Raw genomic sequence first — 21,862 nt, 5'->3', positions numbered from 1 at the left:
GATGTGGAGGCCACTCACTGCACTTCAGTGGCCACACATTACCCTGTGCACAGAGCTTTGTGTGCTGTGGTGTCCTGTAAGCACCTCAAACCTTCCAGGAAGAAGTTCAGCATCTCTTTGCTTGTGCAAAGCCTTGGTTTGTACCCCTACTCTGTACTCCCCCACTTTTTAATATGATGTGTGCAGGGTATTGTGGATGAATATGGAATCCACACTGTCTGGGTCCTGTGAAATTCCTGAACTCCACAATACATGCTACCATGAATTTTTTGTTTGTGGCCAGCCGAGTATTTCATCCTGAGGTCTTGAAAGACTTGTGAAAAACAATTTAACTACTACAATTTCTGTGCTCCACCTAAATAGGGGGATACACTGTTTTTCTGGGGAAGTTAAATATTTTTTAGGAATGTTCCTGGCATATCACTCTAAAAGTTTAACTAATTATTAGCAGTAGTTCAGTATTAGTATTTTGTGAAAGATTGTCACCAGACAAGTAAATTTTCCTGGTCTGCCCAACTTTTGAAAGCAATACACCAGGAACTCCAGCAGGCACTGACTTCATGCTGGGGTTATTTTATCCCTCAGTGGATTGTTTTCCTTCAGCCTTAGAGCTCCAGGGGTTGGCAGGAAAACCACCCCTAAAAAAGGAGGTGGTGCAACGTTTGATTTCCACTTGGCCCTTTCTTTAGTGGCTGTTTTTGAAAGCCCTGTCAGAGGCTGAACTCTGAGTGACTGCAGAAATTCTCAGCAAACTGCTCACGGCTCTAAGTGTTGGAGCAGCAGCACATCCAAAAATCCCTACATGTGTTAGGCCTGGGAATTCAAAGTCAAAGGTTTTGGTAAATGCCTTTTTGAAAGAACCAATTCTATATCCCAGCTGAGCGTGAGATGAAGCTTAATTTCCTTTGTTGTTTTCCTCTGGAAGACAAGTGAAAATGAAGAACGTGTTGAGAGCATGGGGCTTTTCATTTGCAAAAGTCCTCATTAGCATTTTCTCTGCATGAAGGGTGGGATAATCAGTGCTGGATGCTGTCAGGAAATTCATGGGTACATGGCTCCTATGCTCCAAGCCCACTCCTTAGAAATAGATAATTAAGGTGATAAATAGGATTTTTTTTTTCTGGAAAAGATATGATGCTGAGAAAGAAATTGCTTTGCAATGTGAACAGACAAAGGGTAAGTTTCCTGAAAAGTCTCATTTCAGGATCAAGTCTTTGGCTGGCATCTCCTGAGCTTACTTGTCTTGGGCTGGTTTTCCCTTCTTTCCTTGATCCTGTGAATAGCTGGCCTTGGTTATGGGATGTAGCCATTTTTTCTTTTGTTTTTTCCTTCTTTTTTTTCTTGGAATGTAAAAAAAAATCAGATACAAAAATATTGCAAAAGGGAAAACTCAATTTTTTTCATCTTTCTTTTATTTTTTCTTGTGATTTTTTTTGTGGAAACAAAGGAAAAATGATTTTCCATTACCCTCTTGGCACTACCGAACCCAAGGCAGGAGTCAGTGCCAGGAGGCTGGGGCTCACCAGCAGCCACTGGGTCTCCAGGGCCTTCCCTCAGTTCCTCCCAGGTTAACCTACCCTGGAAAACAGGGGATGAAAAACAGGGATGAAAGAGTTTTGATAAGAAAATCTAAGTATACTCACCATGATGGCATGAGTGACTTGACAATTGCCAATCTATTGAAGCCCAAAGGATATGAGTCCAGGAAGATAAATAGGCTTGGATTTGGGCAGTGTTTTGCATTGTTGGGGGTAGATGTTGCTTCTCACAGATACCCAGTTGTGTTTGCTTAGCAGTCACCAGTTCTGGTGCTGCTCTGAAAGAAATCCCAGCAAATAAGTGCAGGCAGCACAAGGAAAAAGGGGTAATTGAAAGAGAATCTTCACAAGAAATTATTTTTTAAGAGGCCCCAATCAAACATATTTTTTCCCTGCAAGTTGCTTTTCATATGATTTGGTCATTCCCACCACCTGTCCTGTCCTGTACAAGGTGTTTTTAGGGAAATACCACACAAAGTGTGACCCTGTTTAAGCATAACCCACTGATTTCTTTACTTCACTAAAGAAACTGCCAGTTTTTAGTCAAATATATTTATAATTTCATTTAATTAAACTTACAAAAAGCAGTTTTGTAAGAAGAAGCAATGCACTTCTGTAACTGCACAATGACAGTGAGTAAAATCAGAACCCCTAAATATAGCTTATAGAGATGCCTAAATATAGCTTATTATCCAGGCACTTGGGGAACTGGATAGGTCCACATGGAAAAGAGCCTCAGGTTGAGGCTTAGGGGTTTGGTTTTCTTTGCATATTTTTTAAACAGTGCTGAAATTCTTGTGGCTTCTTGGGGAGAGGATTGTGAGGGTGTTTCATGGTTTGTTTATTTGTTTGTTTGGGTTTGTTGGTTGATTGGTTGTTGGTTTTGTTTTAAACACTTGTCCAAGTGCCAGAGTAGTTTTGAAGCATTTGGTCAGATTCTGATTTTGGTTTTGTTGCTGTGACTGTTGAACTCTTTAAGTTCCTCTAGACCTGTTTGACAGTAGTGCAAGCTGTAGCCTATATGTTTACTGTGAGTGATTTTCAGAAATTAAACAAAATGAGAAACAGCCGAATTGTGGTTGCTGGAAGAGTGAACTTGCAGCAAACTGGACACAAGCATTGGTCTCCATCAGGACACTTCTTATTTAAAAGCATTTTTAAATTTTAAATTTTTTTAGATTTTTTTTTTTTTAAAGATAAATTGCAGTTGAAGTTGTGTGCCAGTCCTGTTAGTTGCAATGGAGCACTTCTGTGCCGTTGTTAACTCAGAGTATCCAGTGAGACTGGAGAAGGGGAGGGATGGGCACAGATCTCTCCTGTCTGACCAGGGACCATCTGGAGCTGGGCCAGGGCAGGCTCAAGCTGTAAATCAGGGAAAGGTTCTAGCCCAGAGGCTGCTGGCACTGTCCAGGCTCCCCAGGGAATGGGCACGGCCCCGAGGCTGCCGGAGCTCCAGGAGCTCTCAGGGATGCGCAGGGTGGGGTAGTTGGGGTGTCTGTGCAGGGACAAGGGTTCGACTGGATGATTCTCGCGGGTCTCTTCCATCCCAGGAGATTTACAGAATCCCAGACTGATGGGAGTTGGGAGGGACCTTAAAGCCCAACCCATTCCCATCGCCCTGCCGTGGGCCTGGACACCTCCCACTATTCCAGGTGGCTCTAAGCACCAATGTCCAGCCTGGCCTCGGACTCTTCCAGGGATCCAGGGACAGACACAGCTTCTCTGGGCACCCTGTGCCAGAGCCTCCGCACCCTCCAAGGGAGGAATTCCCACCTATTCTCTAATCTAACCCTGCCCTGTGTGATTGCATTCCAGGATTCTCACCCTTGACAGTTCACGTTGGGATAGAGAGGAAAGAAGGAATCGGTAGAATTGGGCCAGGGTAAAAGATTTTTAAAAACTTGTGCTCGTCTTCTCAGAACAAAAGCAACCCGTTTTTATCGTGCCTAGCAGAGGTTTCGACAGCAAAAGCTGCTAATTGTAACATGCCCAGCCCCAGCAGCTCCCTGCCTGCGGCTCGGGGATGGCTCCGGAGCGGCTGTGGGATCCCCCGGGATCTCCGCCGGCATTCCCTGGAGGGGCTGTCCGTCCCCGCTGGCAGTCTGCCTGGCTGTCCGTCTGTCTCCTTCTCTGTCCTTTTGTCTCTCCGTCCGTCAGTCCGTGTCCGTGCCCGTGCCTCGGGGGCTGTCCCGCTGCCGCCCGGCGGTTCGGGGCTGGTTCATCCTTCCCCCCCGCGCTCCCTGGCAAAGCGCGCTGGGAACCAGATAAGCACAATCTCTTGTGTGAGCGGGAGGGTCTGAGCTCCTTCCTGCCTTCTTCTTTTTTTTTTCCTTCTCCTTTTTTCTGCTCCTTTCCCCTCCCCTCACGAGAAGCCCCCAGTTCCCGAGGTGCCGCAGACAATGGAGCTGATGTGCTGGTACAGGAGGAGCCGATTAACGGGGGGAAAAAAAAGGAAAAGGGCAAACGCCTGCAGCCCCGTGTGCTGAGACACAGCCCTGCTCTGGGTACCGGGCAGTGGTGTCAGAGCCCATCGAGGTAATTGCCTCCATTTTCCGAAGTTCTGGGAGCTCTAAGGATGCTTTCCAAGGCTTCATCAAAGCCCGCAGCTGGAATTTATCCACGCTGTTTGTCCAGGGGGCTTTCAGAATGGCCTAAAATAGGCGAAAGGAGAAGTGGGATTTCTGTGCAGTACCAGTGATCCCGGTAGGACTTGGGGCTTTGGGAGAGGTGAGCGGTAAGCGGGATCAAAGAGCGCCCATCAATTGGTGTCCTTTGTGCGCTCTCCCCTTTGTATGAGCGGGGCTGCAGGTGCTGAGCCGGGCGCGGGGCTGCCCGTCGCCTCCGGGGCGATCCCACAGCCCGGGGATGCAGGGACACGAGGCTGCCGCACCGCCTTTCACTCATTCAAACCACAACAAAAAAGTCTTGTGTCGCTAAAAGCCCGCTGCAGACCGCGGTCGCGGCGGCAGGAGTGCTAGAAAATGCTGAAGTTGAAGGCCTTCTGCTTGGATTACTGGCAGTTTTTATGTCTCCAGCCTCTCCATGGTTTCTATAAAAGGTAAGAAAACGTTAACTCTGAGATGCTCTTCAGCACATGATGCCACCAGGGTTTTTCTCCGCTGTTCTGCTCCCTGGGAGAAGGGAGTGGTAGGCAATTAGTGCGGTTAGTGAGAACTTGTGACAAAGACTGTAAAGCTGCTTTTTTTGCTTTTTTTTTTTTTTTTTAATTGCATTAACTATCAGCTGCTGTTGTCTTTGCATGCAGATGTGAAGGTGCTGTTTGGTTTTAACCTCTACTTTAGGTCACATCACCTCAGCTAAGACTCAGGAGTTTTTCTTCCTGCTATTTTATCCTTAGGCACAGTAGTTCGTGCTGTAGTGTCCACACTGTACACAACACTGGCAGATTAATTGAACTGTCATGGGAATTTATGTAATGCAGAGAAGACTCTTTATTTCCCTGAGATATTTAGCAATATAATAGTTCATCTTTCCTTTCCCTCCCAGAACAAAGTGCACATCAGAGTCATTCAGAGCAGTGGGCACTTCACTGAGGCAGGTCTGACACCCAGCTTAAATGATTGATGGTGAATGGTGATGGTAAAGAATAGGTCTGGGTGTCAGATGCATTGAGCTTGCCTATTTAATGGAACAGCAAAATAAGCAATTCTATTTAACATGTCTCTGAACTTACCCTGATGCTTTTAAATCTAAACTTAATTTTCCTTGCTTTTGATTTACACTGCTGAGCAGAGGGAATTGGATGGGTTTGAATTTGCTGGGGGGAAAGTGGGGATCCCTTCACCGTGAACAAAACAATGTGATTCTCTAAAATGGGATTCCGTTCTTGTTACGTACACTTTCTGCCCTGGCTACCTATTGTCAGCCTACAGAAAGTGCTTTGTACTACATGCTAATTGCAGTTGAATTTTTCATGCAGTGACTGAAGGCTGGAAAAGGGAACTGTTCCAATCTTTTTCAAGGTTTCAGGGGTGCCCTGTACTTCCTGCATTGAGTAACAGGGGACCCTCATCTGTGCCCATTGGCTTGGGAAGTTTCAAAAGATAGCTTTTGTTCTCCTCTCCTTGCTGCTTTTCACAGATTCCACTGCCAAGCCAAAAAATTCTCAACCTAGTCCCAGCCCATTGTGATGTTTTCCTTGCTGAGAAACCATGTAAAATATAAGAATTGTAGCCAGACTGTTTTTACACAAATAAATACTAAACTCGAGCTTTCTGTCTTGGATTCCTGGCGAAATCCCAGCTTTGTGGCAAATGAGTTACTGAGGAGTTATTCTACTACTCCTAATGGAAACCCTTGCAATAGGGCTGCCCATTTATTTCCTTCCAGAGTTAATTTACTTGCCATCAAAACCTGGGTGTGCTTGAATCTTCTGTCTGCATGAGCAGCTCTTAAACCAGGCCTTAAACACTTCGGTATCACATAGAGGCACTTTGTTCTCATCTTTTTAAGAAGAAAATTGAAGGAAAGTTGAGACTTCCTCACGTTTGAAACAAAATAATTTCTTGGTTGAAGCACAAACAAGCGTGAAAAGCAGGTGCTGCAGAATAAATGCAAGGAAGTTCTTCTGGAAAAGAAAGAAAAAAAACTTTCTGGAGACTTTCAATTACTTTTTATTAGTGATAGTAAATTGTTTAAAATGCTCTTGAAAAAGAGCCCAGGGGCAATGGGAAGGTTTTGTGTGTTCCCCATGTATATATTTCCTATTTTTATGTATAAAATGAGGTAACACATAACCAAAACAGTATTTGGGTACATTTCCATGGAGTGACCATGCTCTTTCCTTCTGCACTGTCTGACTCTGATTTTCAGTTGTAGTCAGTGCTCAGAGCTGTGGAAAATGTTCCTGGTTGCTTCAGAAGCTGTGACTTGCTGCTCCATGGTGGGATGTCCAGCTGTGTTTTCCAGCTTTTATTATTCCAGGAATTCTTGTGTGTTCATGTCCAGAGAAGGGAACAGAGCTGGGGAAGGGGCTGGAGCCTCAGGAGAGGCTGAGAGACCTGGGAAAGGGGCTCAGCCTTTAGAAAAGGAGGCTCAGTGGGGACATTCTGGCTCTGCACAACTCCCTGCCAGGAGGGGACAGCCGGGGGTAGAGTGGGGTCGGGCTCTGCTCCGAGGGAACAGGGACAGGACAAGGAATGGCTTCAAGTTGTGCCAGGAGAGGCTCAGGCTGGATGTTGGGAAGATTTCTTCATGGAAGGAGTCTTTAAGCATTGGAAGAGGTCAGTGATGGGGTCCTCATCACTGGAAATGTTCAGAAAACACACAGATGTGGCACTTGGAGACATGGGGCAGGGGTGACCTTGACAGTGCTGGACAGATCTTTGAGGGCTTTTCCAGTCTTAATGATTCAGTGATTCCGGGTCTGCTGCCTGGCCTAGACAATTCCAATTTTTTATATTTTTATATCTTGCTCTGGGGTCCACTTCCATGGAACTGAAATCCAAGGGCTTTAAGAGAATTCCATGCAGGGCGTGTTGGTGGCCCCACTGCCCAGGGCTGCGGGGCTGAGAGAGATGGAAGACAAGGTAAATGAGCCATTCCTCCTCCATGGCTGTGGCTGCAGTGCCAGCTGGGGCACCACAAGGAAACACTGAGCCTGGGTGATGGGAGAAAGGAAAACTAGGACAGGTTTTCAAGTTTATTTATGTATACTGGGTAAAAAATCCAGCTCCATGTGGATGGGCATGTGGCACCCCTAAAGAAATGCCAGGTAAGGGCAGGCACCACAGTGTCTGAGACCAGATGTACAGAGAGCTTCTCTGGAGTTTATTCTCTCAACACAGCCAGGAGAAGGGGAAATTAGGAGAAATCCACCAACCACACTTTCTTCCTTGAATTTGACAGCACCTGCAGTAACCAGGACTTTGCCCATCCCGTGTATATTCACAAAACAAAGTTACTGCAAGGTAGTGGTGCTGATGGCTGCAGTAATGTGCTTATAAACCAGCAGCCTGATTTATCCAAGTGTCAGCAAATTGCATAAAGCAAAATGGAGGGACTGGGTTAGAAACCTGCTCCAAGAAGTGTTTGGTAATTCAGTGATTTATGAAAATGAGATTTTAGTGCTCTGTTGCCAATAACACCGAGTGCATTTTGGTCAGAACCCCTCACTTGAGGGCTGGTTTTGGTACCCTCTAAATACAAACATGGAGGGTGCTGAGATGTGTTTCTGTGGCAGATTAAAGTGTAAGAGGAACAAATCACTGTCAGGTTTCTGTGGGCTTTGCAGGATGAACGTCTCATGCTTAACTTCCAGGATTATTATAAATCCATGTGACTCCAGGTTTAGCATGTGAAAGTGAAGATTTTCCTTAGCCAGGGGGGAAAGCTTCATGCTGTGCTGCTGCCAGCTGGTGGATAATAGCCCAGGCTAGAAATTGTTATCATTAGCATTGCATTAAAGATCAAGCAGAAGGTGAGGAAATGTGTGACTGGCAATGAGGGCAGCTGTAATATCTGTAGATTTTCCCTCCCAGAATGTCTTGTCTCTTCTGGCTAAAACAGGAATATTTAAAAAAACATGAAGCAAGTGCCAAGTTTGTGAAGGCTGTTTTGTTGGAATTCCTTGTTTGGCAAACAAAACAGTTTTAAAATTATTTCTTGTCATTTTCAATTTTTCTTTCATCAGTTTGGTCTCTCTAAAGGTGGCATGAGTCTCTTCCAGAACAATTAGGGACATTTGTAATGAGCCACCCCAGTGGAATAAGCAAAGTGAGAGGTGGCTGGCTCTTTGAAGCCAGGGATTAGCTGGAATTGTTTCTGCACCCTTCAGTTGGGACTCACAGTTCCAGCACCATGCTTCAGGATAGGTTGAATCATGTGCTTGAGTCCATCTTTAGGCAAAATAAGTCTGTATTTTAGTATATGTTTCATTCCCATGAGGATCTTTCAGTGTTGATTAAAAATGAAAATGCTTTCATGAATTGGCTTGTTAGGAGCAGCTTATTACTGCCACCCTGGAATACCAGAGTATCTGAGTGTCAGAAGCTCCTTAAAGCCACTCTGATATTGCACTCTGCAGGGCACCTGCAGCTCTGTGCTCATCCTATCTCCCACTCTTATCCTAGCAAAATGTGTAGCATTTGAAGCCATGAAAGGAATTGCCAGCCTTAATTTAGATGCTGTTTCAAGGACAGCACACAGGCTGGAAATGATCTATGTCAGTGCTGTCCTTTGGGTCAACTCTTTGTTAAAAAGAATATGCTTTGAGAGGCTTTGTTCCTCATTTCGGGTGTTGCCAGCGTGGACTCTGCTCTGGGGTTGTGTGAGGTGGCTTCAGATGTGTTGGGTAACTGGCACACGGCAGTGCTGCTGCTCCCTTTTAAGAGAAAGGCAGTATAAGAAAAGGCGTAAAGAACTCTCTGGTCTTGGATCACTACGTAATTAAATTCATTATTGAGGAACAGATTTAATGAAGGGGGAAAAATTTATATACGATCCTATCATCCTGTGTTCCTGGAGATGATGTCTGCATACTAATTCCAAACCTCAGGAACAGGGAGTAAGGGGAAAAATCCATCGAGTTCTGGTTCATGCAGAAACCAGGGAACTGCTTTTGCGCAGTGCTGGACGGTGATGTCAGTGGGTTTGTGTAGCTCCTTGCCGTCACATAAACTGAGCTCGTTTGAAGCATCTTAAACAAAACAAAACCAAAGCGGGTGGGGAGAATTACTGGAGCTTTGCCTTGAACTTGTGTTTGGAGTTCACCATATATGTTGGTAGAAATAAATAGTTTGCTTTCACTTAACAGTGACTTTATCCAGAGCAGGGCTGGGTCATGTGGCTGTGGAGCAGCTCCCTCTCCAGAGGATCCTTGGGCGAGACTGCTGCAGCTGCGGAGCAGCTGAGAGCTTCCCCCACCTCCCAAATCCACCACCTCTGGAAGCACAGCCTGCAAACAGCACACATTACAGTATTCCCACAGTCAGCATGAAAATTATTAGGAGCAAACCCTCAAATAAATGCACAAAGTAGCAGAATGCCTTAAAAGCCATCAGAGGATTCATCTGCTCTAGGAAGTGATTCCAGTTGAGGAATTTAAATGAAAATACACCAAATAGCTGCTAATCTGGTGGAAGCCTTCCTTGTAATGTCATTAATGGTTCTCTGTGTCTGAAAGAGGCTTTGTGCAGATGTTCAATGCTCGCATGCCTGAAGTTCACACTCCTGGTTTGCCTGGCTCACCTCTGCTTTCACCAAGGTGTGCAGTGGGATTTGGCCATGACTGAGCAAAACCCAGCATGAATCTCTTGGGCTGGGATACCTCTCCCTGGAACAGTGCTGGAACTGGGTTAAACTGGATTTCAGACCTGACGGTTCTTAGTGTTATAAATGAAGTCAGCCAAATTTTATCAATAAGGATTTTATTGAAAATTTTGTAAAATCGAATTTTGGAACAGCCACAATCAAAGTCAGCGTCGAGCCCGGGGTCGGCGCTGGGTGAGCTCTGAACCAGCCCATGTGGCACTGGCTCCCCCAAGTTCACAAACTGGCTTTCGGAGTGCTGAGTTTTATACAGGTTCTTCGGCCTGAGGCTATGCAGCTTCAGTTTCTTTCTTTTTCTTGTGTTCTTACATATTCATATTTCTGCTGCTGGTCTGTTGATGAGTTTTCCGAGAAGGGAAGAGAATTGAGTAGTTTTTCAGGAATTGGACATTGAGATGTATGGTCCTGAGGATTTCGACTAGATCAGTATCAGGTATTAATCGCTGGGTCGTCAGTAGGTTTGTCTTGCTTGGATGGACCCATCTCTTCTCGGTGTTATCTTAATTGCTGTGTTAATTACAAATTCCTGGGTTTCCTGCAGCTGCTTTTGCAGTCTCGAATTGTTTGTGTTTTATAGATAAAACATACTTTTATACTTATATGTGTACAATAAAATGCGAATTATACCAACATATATTACATTAGTGTGTGTGCCTGCCTTTTCCCCTGCCTTTTCTCCTGCCTTATCCCCTACCTCTCCCCTGCCTTTTCCCACCCTTCCCCTACCTCTCCCCTGCCTTTTCCCTCCCTGCCTTTCCCCTACCTTTCTCACCTTACCTATGCCTTTCCTTTGCCATTTCCCCTGCCCTTTCCCTCCTTTCCCCTGCCTTTTCCCACCTTTCCCCAGCTTCTCTGCACTCCTCATGACATCAACTCTCCAGGCATCCTGAAACTTTCCATTTCTTCACCCCCTTCCCTCTTACCCAGGAACCATCTGTGAGTCCTTAGGTTCTCCATTCCTCACTCTTGCACAGATTTTAACCTTTCACAGTCAGCTTTGAAGGCTGATGTTGGGATTTTTTGGAACTGGGGTGCTGGGGTTTCCTGCCCTTTAGCTGGATCCCTGGAGCATATAGTTTGCCAAGCTTTTCTTTCCCTCTGCAGTCTCTCCTGTATTTGGATGCAGCTGCTGGGCAGCCCCTGGCGAAGCCACATTTTAATTGTGCCTCTGGCTCCGTGCCCTGCAGAGGGGAATTGGAAGCTTTCTGAGCTCCCTTTGATCATTGTCCAAGACTGAGTCACAGCACAGGGAGCCCGGTGGTGGCCTGAAGACATCCCAGGAGTCTCTCAGAAGCTGCAGCCTGGAGGGTGCTGGAGGGGCTCTGCCAAGGATCTCAAATCTCCAGCCTTTTGGGGGTGAGGTGAGATGCCCTTTATCAAAATGCCAAGTCCAGGCTGGCTTTGTGCCCCAGTAGGACTGGCATGTCACTGCTGTCAGCTCCCAGGAAATGCTGAGGTTTGTGTTTCCTTTGGAATGTTTGTGAAAAATTAGCAAGGGAACTTTCAAAGGGAATGGAAGAAAATGCAGTGAAGGCTGGGAAGAAAATATGTGGTGAAGATATTTTATTAAAACCTCCTAAGTCACAACGTTGGCTTGTTGCGGGTTGAAGGTTTGAAGATGCTCCAAGTTGTCCAAAAAGCCAGAAAGCTTTTTCAGATAAAAATTTTAACTCCATCTATTTGTACAACTCCTTGCAATCCTTAATTGGTAAAAGCTGTTGTAGAAGGGGAATGCTACCTAAGTTAAAAATAGGTCTGGGACTGCACTGACAACCCAAACGAGGCTGACTCCAGCAGTCACATTTTCCTTTTGTCAAATGACCTACAAATGTAACATACATCAGGATAGGAATGATGTCAAATCCTGGTTTGGGACCATTTCATTACGGTAGAAACTTCAGAAAAACAGGCAAATTGTGTTCTGCACCCTTGAGGTCTGCAGCAGGGCACATTTCCTGTGGCAAGGATGTTGTGCTGAGCTCAGTTAGGCTGGGCCTGGGCGCAGGGGCAGCACTCAAATCACCTCACACACCGTGGGTGAGGGAATGCAGATATCCAGAACCTGCAGCTTCAGCCAAAACCAAATCAGATCCATTGCCCTAGGTGCTGCTTTTCTCTGGGCCCCTCTCTTCTTGTACCCACTGAGCTCTCTGCTTATCATCCTGCAGGCTCTGCTGCCAAATGGGAATGGATCTCCAGAGGGGGGAGAGTGATGGAGTGTAAGATTCCATCTCCCAATTAAGTCCTGCCTTTCTATTAAAAGCATTTAAAAGTAACACACCACCTACAACTTGTAAAGGAATCTCAGCTCCAGCATTTTTAAATACTTAGAGTGATTGAAGTCCCTTGTGGTGTCTTTGCCTGCAGCAGCTTTGTTTCCAGTGTGAAAATTAGAAAATAGATTAAAAGCCTCCCGTTCCTCAGAAATGGCCTCAAGCTGCGCCAGGGGAGGTTTTAGGTTGGATGTTAAGGAAAAAATTTCTCCACTGTCTTACAGGCAGCAGCATGCAGGTCCAAGGCATCTAGTGTGGCCACTAGTGATTTTGGGTTTGGAAAAAAACAGTCCTGAATTGGGAAGAAATTTTGGAAGGAGGCAGAACTTCTCCTTGCACCTTCTTGTTGTAAGTTGGGAGGACTCAAGAGCTTGTGTTACATGGGGCACTGTCATGGTTCCAGAGACACAGAGCTGCAGAGAGGGAGAGCTGCTGTGGGTTCTTGCAAGCAGGGCAGAGCTAGTAAAGGTTTCCAGGGAGAAAAAAAATCAGCAAATAAGTAAATCTGTGCGGGGAGCTCGGGGTGGGTGCAGTGATGTGCTGCAAATGGAATCTGTTCTGAGAGGAAGAGATAAGTAATGAAGTTCTCATCCACACCCAGAGGGGAGGAACAACCCAGACAGGCAAATCCAAACAGCCCACGGGCCCCTTTGTGAGTGTGGGACAGCAGTGTCACTAGAGTGGTGACAAGAGTTTGTGATGGATTCAGAAAATTGAAAATCCATGTCCAGGGCAGACAAGGCACCAAGTGGCTCCTGCAGTGCTGGGGCTCATCCTAGCTGTCCTGAAGGGAAAGCAAACAAGGCTTCAGAACAGTGAAATCACTTGATATGGAGATGTGTGTGCCTTGTTTGGGGCATGGTGATGTGCTGGGAACAAAGGGGAGGGAAGTAAACAGCCCAGACAAAAGGGCCTCACTCTCACTGATCCTGGAAGAGCTCCTCTGTTCCTCAGTAAGATTTTTCTGGCTGATGTGTCCACTTTCTCTTGGCCATCCCTTCTGTTACCTCCTAGGTGATGATACTCCAGAGGAGCTGTTTTTAGAGAAGGCAGCCCAGCATGAGAAACAGAATCATGTTTGATTAACCACCAGTTCTTCACAAAAATCAGCAGCTATTCCTTGGTGCTGCTGACATATCCAGCCAGGCCCTGCCTTCCCCAGGCTCTGCAGGATGCTGTGGGGTTGAATATTCCCCTCAAATAGCATGCCAAGGAGCATCTCACACCAATTTTTCTTCATATTTACAGCAGAATAAACAGCACTTTCTTACAGCAGAGATCTAATCACAGAACTGAACTATGACTTACATTAGCTCATGATCTGATTTGCAGTGTTCAGCATTTTCTGGATGTGTATTAAATGATATGTATTTCCTGAAGAATAATAGTAGTAGTAGTAGTAGTAGTAGTAATAATCATAATATTCATAATCATAATCCCTGCTTGCTTAGAAGAGAAGCTACTTGGATTTGTCCAGGTCTTCTAGGGAATCAGCAGACAAACTCAGCTCAGGAGCTGAAATATTCTCCACACTATTTGATGTTCTGGTTTTCATGGGAAATGCTGCAGCAATGATTTAAAAACCGAATCAAATCAAAAAATAGTCCCACTGCAGCATCTCACCTCTGTCCCATGATGATCCCATGTTATTTTAATTCCTTTGGTCACTGGTTGTACACAAAGTTTAGAAACATGGTTGAAAGAGGTGGTGAAAACTCTGCTGTCTTATAGATCTCACCACTGAATCTGTCTTTAGAGACAGGTAAAACCACTGTTCCTGCAGATGCTTGTGCTGTCAAAATATTGGGACTGCAGGGGAATCAAGGAGGGTGTAATCTAAATACATCAATTACACTGAGGGCTCAGGACTGAGCTCAAAGAGAGGGATCTGACACAACTGAGGGTGCTGTTTGATACCTCTGTGCTGCACAGAAAAGTAACTACTGCTTTTACACTCTTTATATAACGGGTCTATTTATGCCACATGAAATCTTGCAAGTGTATAGGGCACAAAAACCAGAAAATCTCTCCTGTAGGTACTTCATCTCTGAAATTAGGGAGTGAAGGGACAAGGTTCAGCTGGGCTGCCTGAACTTATGTAGCTTTTTCCAGCATTGAAATGTATTTCTGTGATTAAGTTAGGAACAGATGTATAAAAGTTTTCTAATGTAATTTTCCTTCATTAAGCCAGCTGATTTAAATGTAGTGTGCTATGGAACTTGGTATGACTTTTCTTAATGAGCCATCAATAGCTTGCTCCAGGAAAAATTATCAGGAACTCCCAAAGCAGAATGTATTTCAGTGGGAACAGTCACGAGACCCTGGACAAAACTGCCTTAGAGAAAGTGGAATTATGTAACAGCAAACAGACAGTTAATCACGGAATGATTTTGCTCTGGGAAGAAACAGAGTGAACTTGGTTTCTTGCTTAATTAAGTTTGATAATGTAAACATGTATCTGATGTCCCTGGTCCAGAAGGGCCCCTGATAATGATGCAGAGAAGGGAGTGTGGGCTGAGCAAAGGATGGGGGAACTTTCATCTGTCAGAGCAAAAACTCTGACTTTCAGGGTGGTCTTGGAGATGCCCAGGCACGATTTAAAGGGCTCATCTCTACAACAACAATAACAATAGTTTTTTCTAAAGTTTTTGCCATGTGAGTACATGCTGGGGCTTCAGTTCATTGAAACTTTTAGCAATAAATGCTGTTTGTTTAAACTTATTCAGCAGAGCAAAATAATTCCACATACATAATCCATCTGGGGTTTTTGTTGCTGTTGATTTGGGGGTTTCTTGGGTTTTTTTGTTGGTTGGTTGCTTTGGGGTTTATTTTTAATCAGATCTTGCCATTTTATCGTTGCTGTGATTTCCAGGCCGAGTGTTGTAGCTGATACTCACCACTGAAAGCCAGGACTTCTTCGTATGCCTTCAAATCCAGCTTTGGAAAATGACTCATTACTTTTTTTTGGCACCAGAAAGTTTCTAACAGTACACAAAGAATTTTGCAAACAGCTGAGGGTTCCTCCAGCCCGAGGCATTTGATGGAGTGTGTACTGGGTTAGCATTTACAGGTCTCATAAGGGATTTTCTAGGGCAGTGTTACCAGGCTGGGGGGTTCTTTTTGAAGTGGAATAAATGGGAATAACTTTCTGCAGGTGCTGCCTAGATAGGGTTTTCTGACTTGGCAGCTTGGAGCAGCGAGTGTAACACAGCTTTCTGAACAGTCTCTAATAATCTCTTCTGGCTTGCAAATAATGTAAACACCAAATCTTATAAATCATGAAGAAAGGAGTAACCTGAGACTTCAGATGGGAAAGCTGCCATCCCTCGGAGTTCACTTGAGTGGAGGTCGGAGGAATCACTTGGAACTGGTGAATCAGAGCTGGGCTGCTGCCTGAAACTTGGACTGACTCTGCCTGTGCTGCTGAGCTGCCTTGTCCTGGGCTTGCTTGGAATTCTTCTCCCTTTGGAAACACTCTGGGGAAGGTCATGAAGGGGGATGGCAGTGCCATGTGGAACCTGATGTGGAAATACTGCATTTCTGTCAGGACGATCAGGTATGGGGGGGATTTATAAAACTTTGTTTTGTGAGGCTAAAAGGTGCCTGTGTTGGAGCTTGCCTGTGCTGCTGCTGCTGGGCTCCTGCTCCCTGCAGAGTCAAATCTCAGCAGCCTGGGAGGGTTGTTGGGATAGAGTCTTCTTTCTCAGCTTTGTACTGAACATGCAAAAAAGACATTTTCTTTAACAGGGTTACTGCAAAAAAAAAATCTTCCAGGAACATGGAGTTTTCTGTCTCATTTACGAGCAGGAGAAAATAGGAATATGAAAGAAACCTCATTTTGGAGAGTGGAAACTGAAAAATTCTGCTTTTCTTCTGAATGCTTGCCTGTTGTAATTTTCTGTTTGTCCTATCTCCCAAATCCAGAGATTGAGCAGTTGTTCTTGGCGCTCTGCATGCGTCATTTGTGAGGAAAGGGGGTGAAAAGAAGGTGGCTTTTAGGGCAGGATGAAACCCTGGATTCAGTGTCTGTTGTCTCCAGGGTGCTGTGGTGCTGTGACCCCACATGGGAAGACACAGGGACTGAAGGAGGGGCTGGGCTGGGCACAGCCTCGGGGTGTTGGACACTGCTTCCTGCCAAGAGCAGCTGCCGAGGATTCCAGCAGAGCTCATTCCAGGAGTGGAGTTGTTGAGAGAGACACTTGATGATTGTGCATCCTCACAGCGATTTTTAAAATATATTTTTAAACAGTTACCCAGTCCCAGGCCTTAGTTTCTTGGTGGGACACAGCTGTGTGGGTTAAGTGGTACCTTTGGCCATGCCAGCTACCCTGGAGAGGTCATGTAATCCAAGTAATTACTGCATTTCACACTGCATAATTATTCCGGGCTGAGGATATAGTTTAGAAAACCTGAATTCCTGCATGAACTTTCATTACCACTCAGAATGAGACTGTAGAAGGCTTTTCATCATCAGGGTACTAAAATAAAGCTAAGAAATCCCTTAGTTGTCAGCAGAGCCAATATAATGGAAACTGGCAATAATCCCCAAGAGAGGATTTGATTTAGATAAAAATTACTTAATTTATGATCTGAGTTTAGAACCAGAAGCAGAGGGAAAGCCTGAAAGAAGCACGAGTGCAGTCTTTACAACCCAGATGTTCATCCCAAACTTGGTGCTGCTTGAACTGCCGGAGACAAGTCCTGTGCAAATCCCTCAGCCCTGAGGGTGGATGATCCTATGAAGACTAAACTTTAAAAGTTCCTCAGAGATCCCGGGTGTGGTGATTTTCCTGAAATTTGACATGCAAATTGTGTCCTGTATACAGCCAGTTCTTTATTTCATCAATGACCTTACTGCTGTGTAGGGTGGGCTGAATATTAGCTGAGTTATTCACAGCGGGGTTTATTTATAAAGCTGTTGGTGGCTCTCACCATTCACTGCGTTTCAAACAGTGAAATGCAGAGTAACAAGAGGATTTCAATGAATGTTTTTGGTTGTTTTGACACATCCTATCTTTCTTTGGCAGCAACACCAAGAAGTTAAAGAGAATAAAAACAGAGTTTTCCTTTGTAGAAAAAGTTTTCTACCACCCCAAGTTGCTCTTTGACACAATTCAAAGACCCTGAAACTCTCCCTGTGTTTTGTGAGACTCCAGCAACCGCTGGGGCTCACTTATCCAACCAGGGGGAGGCTATCCCCATCCTTCTCCCTCTCTGCCTCTTCTCCTTTTTCTGGGAGAATCTGGAGCCTGTGCAGCCCTTGCTGGAGGTTTCAGTGAGCAGCCTCACTTGTGCTCTGGAGCAGCAGAGTGAGTTTGGTGTAGCCTTGCCCTGGTGGGAGCCTCCCTGCCCAGCCCAGTGCCCCCACACTGGGCACCAGTCAGTGCCTCAACTACACTGGGCCACTTGTTCTGCAGCCCTGATGAATGAGGGGATTTATGCCTGCCTGAGAAAACAGCCCCACTCCAAAAGGAAAATAAGACTTTAGTTTCCATTGGACTGCAGCAGCTTTAGAAAAACACGTTTGACTGAGTCTTTGTTGCCTGTTCTAGCGGGACCGCGTGGCCTGTGGGCAGAGCTCGGCCCATCTGTGTGTGTGCTTGAGCCTGCACGACCAGGCCGCAAACCTGTGGGGTCATGGCTGTCTGCAGGGGGAAATATGTGTGCAGAGGAAAGTGTTTTTAGCCTAGGGGAATAGTAGGTGGTGCTGGAATAAGCTTAGGAGAGAGCAGAACAGTGTGGTGTGGAAATACACTGCACCACCTAAAAATAATGGTGCCTTTTTTCTCTGCTGGGGGCTGTTGGCTAGCTCCTAGAGCACAATTGCAAAAGTTAAAAAGATGAAGGGATTTCTTCGCTGTTGTGCCAAAGGAGAGTTTGTTGCACTTAACATGGAGCTTATGTCCTTCCAGAGCTCATTTCTCTGAGCCAGGGAAGCCTCGCTACTGCCAGGTTATTTCCCAAGGCACAGCAGGGGAGAATCTCAGAATGGTCTGTGCTGGAAGGGACCCTTAAAACCCATCTCATCCCATCCCATTCCATGGGCAGGGATACCTTCCACTATCCCAGGCTGCTCCAGGCCCTGTCTAGCCCGGCCTTGGACACTTCCCAGGGATCCAGGGGCAGGCACAGCTGCTCTGGCCAAGAGATGCAGGGTCTGACTGACCCCCACAGCACAGGACATGGGTAATCCCCGAGCCCCAGGACGGTGCCCAGCCAGAGCTGGTGTTCCCAAGGGGATAGTTGTCATTCCTGTCCTGGCACTGGTGGGATGCAGAATGATTGTCCCTTCCCTTACCCTGCAGTGGTCCATACCACACTGCAGAGTTCAGGCTCTCCTTGGGGGGTGCAGTCCCCACGTGCACGAAGCTGTTCAATGTTCCTGCCCAGAGCATTGTCTCTCAGGTTTCTGGGATGGGAATAGGGGTGTGTGTTAGCCCCTGAGGAAGTGCAGGGGGTGGCAGTGGCTGTGCTGCCACTGCAGCCCTTCATGGCTCCCTCTCCCTCTGCGCTGTCACTGTCCCAGTCCGTGTGCAGAGGGTCATGCTGCCCTTCCACCCCTCTGAAGGCCACCATGGCATTAAAAAGTAGTGCTCTCCTCTGCTGGAGAATCTTCATTTGTGATATTTGCAGGTGGAAAACTTCCCCAAAATCAGGGACCTGGCAAAGCCTGGAAGCAGAACTGGGGAAAGCATCCATCATCATTTATTTCTGTTCAAGCTGCACTTCAATGATCCCTCCCCCCCCACCCCGCCATGGTGGGGGATAGAAAACAAACAATTGGGAAAATGTTTGTCAATACATTCAGGTTCGTCATTGTGTTTATAGGATCCTGGCAGTTTTAAGGCAGAGGAACAAGTGTTAGAGAGGGATGGGAGCAGATCCTGCATGGGGAATGGCTCATCCCTAATGATGTCCCTGTGCCAGTCACCTCTGAGAGTGGGGTTAGTGGTTGGAGGCTGGAGCCATCTGAATCAGCACATCCCAGCCCACGGAGAATAAATTACAGGGTTTATAGCACTGTAACACATAGTTTTCAGCTTGCATCTTCAAGTTCCAGTGCAAGTAATGGAAGAAAACGGTCAATAGTTACTTCTTTGTGCTCCACACATCTGGAAAAAGTAAGAATTAGTCCTCAGTCTGAGTTGTCTGGGAGTTTCTTCCCTTATTTTCCTTCTGCTACAAACATTTTCCACTTTGGTTTGGTCATACTTTATTTTTAGTTGTCTGCTTTTTTTTTTTTTCCCTTTTTTTTTTTTTTTTTTTTTCCCCTGAAGTCTGACGGAACAATGCAGTGATTTCATCAAAGAAAACCAACACCCTGAGCAGTGAAAGGGTCCCCTTTGGGCTTTGGTGATATTTGGGCAGCTAATGGAGCTGGGTGGTCGGGATGGAGCTCATAAAATTTGGAAGCTTGGAGCACATAAAATTTAGTGTAACTTGGGTAGGGGCATGTTCATAAATGTTCTGAGCACTCAGACTGCTCTAAAGTACACTGGGATCAGTGCAAAAGGGTGGGCTGGGAGCCAGGGCTGGGCATAGTTTGTTCTGCATTTCATGGGCAACCATCAGCAGCTAACGTGACCAGAGATAATGCAGTAGATAATCAGATACTCAATTTGTGCTTGTCAGTTTTCTCTTGTAATGGCAACTCCAACACCCACCTCAGCTGTTCCTCCTGGCACCTCCAGGGTTAATGTTTGCAAAATTCGTCTGGATAAGGAGAATATCTGTTATGTATTGTTACAGTGGGAAGCAAGACTAAAGCCTGTGTTTGAGTGTGGTGGGGGTGTGATTATCCCAGAGCCTTGCTTTGATGGGAGATGTGCTCAGCCTGGCTGCTTGGTGAATGTTTTATGCACTCCCAGTGCCAGTGGAACAAATCGTGGCCAGGCTGGCATGAAGCTGGTGTCCTCAGAACACTGTGTTAGGTGTGTGTGAGTGTGTCTCGTGCATTTTGCATCCTAAAATAAATTATTTGGGCAAGTATCTGCCCCGCTGTGCCTGGTCTGTGCACAGGAAGCTGCAGGGGGAATCGCTGCGGCATTAATTCCTCTACCTGAAGCAGCTCGTTCAATGGGGGAATTACATTGCTTGGTTCTGCTTTGAATTGTTATTTTTAAAAAGTCATTTAGCTGCCTTTAAATGTTGCTTGTGTTCAGCCAGGGGGATGGGTGTTTACACGGCTGGATTATTTCAATCTGATTGTTCATGTAAATGAGAGGTTTGTGGTTTAAGTTCAGTGAGCTTCAGCTGGTTACAGGTTACAGCCTTCTCAGAGCAGAGGGCCAGAACCCCATCAGCTCCTTCTGCCTCTTTATTTTTTATGACCGCTCATTAAAATGCTCCCGCTTTGTACCTCTGTGTGTTCTTTTTTTCTTGTACTCTGTATTATTATTGGTAAAAGCTCAAAATGCACAGGCATTTTGCAAAAGGCTGGTAGAGACAGCAGGTGATTGCAATTTAATCCTTGCTTGAGGGTTGGTGTAAAGCAGCAGAGTTTGCAATATTTGCAGGTATTTCCGTGTTTCTTCTCACAGATTCCTCGAGGTGTGGGTGATTGCCCTGAACAGGCATTGTCAGTGCAGCACTGCTGCTGCAGGGGGCTCCTGCAACTTCCATGTGTGGGTTTTAGGGCAGGTCAGATAATTGCAGGAGATGTTCTGGGGCAGGGAGGTTGGACTGGCTGAGCCCCAGTGGTCCCTACCCAATCCATGACTCTGGGAATGTGGAAGTGATGCAGCAGGGCAAGGGCTGGAAGCTCCTTCAGTCACTGCCCACACCAGCTGCATTTCCAAAGCTTTGTTGTTGCTTCATTGAAAGGCTGAGTGTACTGAGCTGGTCTGGTATGAAAGGACCAGAAGCCAGCTTAGCTAAGTAGCTAAAAATTAAATTAACTTCCAGCACTCTTTTGAGTTTAAATATCTTTGCATTAAAGTTATTGCATCGAAGTTTTGCTCAAACTTTCAGCAGCCCTGGGCTGAACTCTGCCAAGGTTCTGTGCTTGCAGGGTGCAGGGTCTAATGACATGCACAGAAACCCTAGAAGTCAGAAAGCTAATCCAGGGCAGTCCAGAGAAGTTAAAAGCCTGTTATATTATTTATTTACACAGACCTTTCCAAAGAGCTTGTTGGAGCAGAACCATGGGTTACTGAGCTGGTAAAATTGTTTGTCTAGTGGTAGAGGAATTTCATGCTATTCAAGGCAGCTTTTTGTACTTTAATGCTCTCTGGAGGTGAGGCATATGGTAAAAGTATATGTGGCAGCTTTTGGGGCAGAATTAGTTTGAGTTTTATGCTGCTTCGACTGCTGCTCCTGCTGCTCCTTGTCTCCTCAGAGCTAGAAATTGGCATTCAGGCTTTGCTCTGAATGGGTGCGGGTGCTGCTGCTGTTGTCCTTCAATTACTCAGTTGTGTTTGTATTTTTGACATATTTTAACTCCTGAAGCAGCCCATCAGCTTGGGTCTTTTTGTTCTGAATGTACAAAGAAATAAATTATATGGGAGCATTCCCTGCTCTTCAGTTTCAACAGAATTATCTTTACAGTGGACTGTAAAGCAAATTAGGTAGAGAGAGAACATAAAGCTCAGAGCTTATCTGGTTTTAACAAGATCATACCTTTTCCAGGAGTCAGATGACGTTTTAGGAATTGGTAAGTACTGATCAATGTAAAACTTATGAATTATGTCATTAACATCTGTGCTGGGTATTGATCATAGTATGAAAACATGGGGTGTGAAATGATTTTTAGGAAACGGTTTT

The 21,862-nt window shown here is 45.7% G+C and overlaps 1 protein-coding gene across 9 annotated transcripts in view; it reads left to right on the top strand.

The window, feature by feature from the left end:
* Positions 1–21,862, top strand: part of IQSEC1 (IQ motif and Sec7 domain ArfGEF 1) — a 297,837-nt gene that overhangs the window by 164,080 nt on the left and 111,895 nt on the right. The window contains exon 1 of one of the 9 annotated variants that reach the window (XM_088061643.1): positions 4,575–4,596. The exons of the other annotated variants lie outside the window; for them this stretch is intronic. The gene's annotated coding sequence lies outside the window, so the exon portion shown is untranslated. Of the gene's footprint in view, positions 1–4,574; positions 4,597–21,862 lie in introns of those variants that run through there. 9 annotated transcript variants of the gene reach the window in all.

This window comes from Pseudopodoces humilis, chromosome 13 (assembly GCF_049639895.1).
Source record: "Pseudopodoces humilis isolate 2021_Gansu_Grassland_sample_001 chromosome 13, ASM4963989v1, whole genome shotgun sequence".
Taxonomy (NCBI): Eukaryota; Metazoa; Chordata; class Aves; order Passeriformes; family Paridae; genus Pseudopodoces; species Pseudopodoces humilis.
This window is presented reverse-complemented; position numbering and strand designations above follow the sequence as displayed.